Source organism: Choristoneura fumiferana, chromosome 5 (assembly GCF_025370935.1).
Source record: "Choristoneura fumiferana chromosome 5, NRCan_CFum_1, whole genome shotgun sequence".
Lineage (NCBI taxonomy): Eukaryota > Metazoa > Arthropoda > Insecta > Lepidoptera > Tortricidae > Choristoneura > Choristoneura fumiferana.
Genome location: NC_133476.1, coordinates 159565 through 163794, shown reverse-complemented (window position 1 = coordinate 163794; position 4230 = coordinate 159565). Strand labels below are relative to the sequence as shown.

The window sequence follows — 4230 nt, the reverse complement described above, 5'->3', positions numbered from 1 at the left end:
TACCGGTCGGAATGTTACACCCTGTATAAGCTGGGATTAAGATGTTGATTATATACAGGAAGTCTTACTAAGTGGTTTTACATGCAAGATTAGATTCTACTCACATTTTTATAACTGAGCTAATTTTATTCTGCAACATTTTAAAAACGTGTTCAGTGTTTTTTACAGATTCATTTTATAATACAAAATTGACAGCACATTCATAAATTCTTGTCTAAAAGAGATGTCAAATGTCAAATTAAAGGTCCCCGTGCCGAGAATTTTTTTACTAGTACATACCATCACACAGCGTTAAAACCGCCAAGATTAAACTTAGACAATCAATAAATTATCTAAACTCAAAAGTGTCACAAATGTGCGAATTTGGCAGACAGCTACTTATTTGCAGCTTTTGCTTTTGAAACTCTTGGACAGTGGGGGCCCGAATCTCAAAAAAAGTTACTTAATTTAAAAAAGTTTTATATAGGTACTTAATAATAATAATAAATGAGCGGATTGAATGACCAAAGACTTCTGTAGAATTAATGAGACGAGCGAGAGAGTGAAAGAGGTTTTGAGTTACGATCGAGTAAGCCTATGTGCTAGTTGTGTTTTCTGTTGCTTTTAAAGTATTATTTTTAATTTTTAAAAAACAATACTTTCAATTTTTTTTTATTACATAAATAATTGACCGTGATAGACCCCTGTCTCACCTGATGTTAAGTGCAGATGAGGCCAACAGCCTATTCACTCTAGCTTTGAAGAGACCTAGATTGTATTTAACTGGAAAAACAGACGACGGAAGCACCATTAAAGACCATTCCTTAGCAGTTCGCATTATGAAAGATGAAGCGGACCGCTTTAAAGTTTTTTTCACTTCTCATGCTTGTAAAGTTCGTGTTTATGCTGGACCTAGGCGTCATAAAATGACTTTTTATGCTCTAGTGCATAAAATAAAATCTTCGTCTAAGACCAAAGTAATCAGGTGTCAACAGCCACAAACAAAGAAGTTTCTAAATATTTTTTAATACATTTTTAATTTATATAAAACTAAAAATCAATCAAAATAAATTAATAGAACTAAAAATGTATAATTATATAGTAATTTAGTAATTAATAATGCATGAAAAATAAAATGAACATAGTAAGTGAACAATTGATTCCACTGTTGCTATTTCATTTCCTCGCCATCGAAGTGAAAAGCAGAGTGTAAACCTCGAGCATTAAACCCATTTTCCCCTCGACGTGTCTATCCACCCTCGCCATACAGGCTCGGGTGGCTATATGAACGTCTTGGGTAAAATGGCTCGTTTTATGCTCTTGTTGTACAATCTACTATTTGCTTCTTTCACATGATCCCACACAAATGTTTCTTATTTCTAATTTCCCGTTGTTCCAGGCAAGGCGAAGATCGAGCGTGAAGGCAGCCACATCACAGTGGTGTGCGCCGGCAAAGCCACTGACACCGCGCTACAGGCTGCCGCAGAACTGGCCGCCAATGGTACTGCCTTTAGCCTGGATTTAGCCTCAAACTGTCGAATGTCGTTGCTAAAATAGATTGTCAATGATAATGGGATATTGTCAAGTATCGTTTTTTTTTATTCGACTGGATGGCAACGAGCTTGTGGGTCTCCTGATGGTAAGAGATCACCACCGCCCATAAACAACCAACCTAGAGGCCTAAGATGGGATACCTCAAGTGCCAGTAATTGCACCGGCTGTCTTACTCTCCACGCCGAAACACAACAATGCAAGCACTGCTGTTTCACGGCAGGATTAGCGAGCAAGATGGTGGTAGCAATCCGGGCGGACCTTGCACAAGGTCCTACCACCTGCAAATCCTGCACCTGGTCGTGTCGTGGCCTCGAATAGTACATTACTGTAGAGGCCGTGAAGTAGGGGGTTGCCGGCTAAGCAGATATAGACGGCCGAGCGTAGCAAGGCCGGATATGGAAGTGAGGCCGGCAACCCCAGGTTCCGGCCGAGGCTTGTATAGTGCTTTTCTCAAACATTACATGAAATAAAAGAAGCTAGCGGGACGCTAGTCTGGTCGCGGTGTTGTGTGGCGGCGGGCGGCGGGCGGCGGGCGGTGTTGCAGAGCGCGCGCTGAAACAAAAGACGGTCGCATTGCCGGCCAGCGGCCTGCAAAGTTGTATGAAATCTCTTTGCAGGCCGCTAGTGACCGCGCGCATACAGCCGAGCCGCAGCGCCTGCAGCGCGATACTTCTCGGCCTATTATTTGTAACACAACGTCAATATTTCATGTCATGTTTGAGAAAAAATAATTACAATATCAATAGGCCTAAGTATCGATACTATCGGCGATGTCGATACTACGGATATTATCGATTGTTTGTTGAAATAAGACCGACAATAGAATCTATAGTATCGATAGTATTGATTATAAACTGGCCTATTGATATTGTGACTAATTTAAAATTAGTGCACAAAAAGTAGAGAAAAATCTAAAAAATGTACCACTAACTCAAAGCATTGGCGTACAGAATGATGATTACTCCAACGACAAGAGCTAGGGTCCTAAACATACCGGGTGTGGCCTGTAATATGAGCAAATAATTAAAACATAGATCATACTCCTCAAACTGAATAACATTAGTTCAGCGACTTTTAAAAATAATTTGTTTTTTAATTTTTATTACACTTTTAAGTTTATTCGAAGATGTAAAGCAAAATGTTTGATGTTTGTAGCGTGACAGGCGACGTCAGTTGTGTTCTAGGATGGCGTACATTGATAGCAGTATTTAATTTGTATGAAAAAAGGAAAATTCAAAGACTCCATTATTTTTAAAAGTCGCTGAACTAATGTTGTTCAGTTTGACGAGGACGATCTATGTTTTAATCTTTTGCTCATATTACAGGCCACACCCGGTATTATGATTTAAGATATAATTTAATAAAGCCGAGACAAAGATGAAAAAACAAATACAAATCGGTTTACAAGCGTCGAAGTTCTGAACTACCATCCATGAAAAGAACAGCAGCCAATAAAGCGAAGTTCTGTTCCACGTAGTTCGCCTACACGATACGAGATGGCGTTAATGTCACTGCAACATTGTTTTGCTTCTTGTGCAGGTATCGAGTGCGAGGTGATCAACCTGCGGTCGCTGCGGCCGTTGGACTTCGACGCGATCGCGCAGTCCGTCGCCAAAACGCACCATCTTGTCACCGTTGAGCAGGGATGGCCACAGTCTGGTAAATTTATTTAGGTTTATTTTTATTTATTTATTCAATGAAATTACACAGTATGACAGTAAAACTAAAGCACTGTGAATTTTAGAGTCTAAGCAATACATACAATAAACAAATAATTAGTAAATAACGTCAATACACAGATGAAGGCCGTTCATCCATCTTCACGCAAAACCTCAAACATTCATCACTTACCGACACCCATCTAGACGCAAGCACATCGTTACCAGGAGACGCATCCAGAAACTCATTCACCCATTCATATGTACGATTCAATGAGGGCTATCGTTTTTTGTCTTACTAGATGACGCCACTGTTGCGTGAGGTTTTTAAGTGTGGCTTTCAAAGTCTGTTATTACGGGCGTGAAAACAAAGTTTAGATTAAAATCGTATTTAATACATCTTAAAACCGTACCATGAAATCGAGCAACCACAGTCTTGCGTAGTCCCGTTTTGTTCGGAAAAAAGGGAGGACAAAGGTTTCCGAAAGACAAAACTGTCTCAAAACACAGACATTCATAGCCCCTTATCGCATAATTGCCATGATTAATTTCAGGTAATGCAAAATATTCACAGAATTATTCTAATTATAAATAAACCCGCTTAGCTCACCCAAAAACTATGAGATTTGGCATTTCAGAGACCTCACGCTACACTAGCGCCTCTAGCGGCGAATTCATACGCGATAGCCCTCATTACGAGGAAATTATACAGCAACAATGCAAATGAATATTTATTTAGTACTTTTTATTCCTCATGCATTGTTATTTTTATAATACCAAATTTATTCCAATTGTCTAGTTTTATTAGCTTCGGCAGGACGGATTTGATAATTAAGATAGCTGAATCTCGTCTCTGGAGTAAGACAACGGGTACTTTCTATCCCGATGCTCCCACGAACTAACATTAATGAAGACTAACAGTGTCATAATGTAGGTAATAATTCACGTGACCGAATCCGCAGATAAAATAACCCTTCAACAAAAACTGTCCAAACAATCGCTAGATGGCGCTATTTTCAACTTCCAGGTATCGGCGCGG

The 4230-nt window shown here is 39.5% G+C and overlaps 1 long non-coding RNA gene across 1 annotated transcript; it reads left to right on the top strand.

The window, feature by feature from the left end:
• The first annotated feature begins 1349 nt into the window (after nt 1-1349).
• On the top strand, nt 1350-4230 carry LOC141427747 (uncharacterized). Its single transcript, XR_012451352.1, has 3 exons — nt 1350-1480; nt 3073-3192; nt 4219-4230. It is a non-coding gene; the product is annotated as an uncharacterized lncRNA (long non-coding RNA).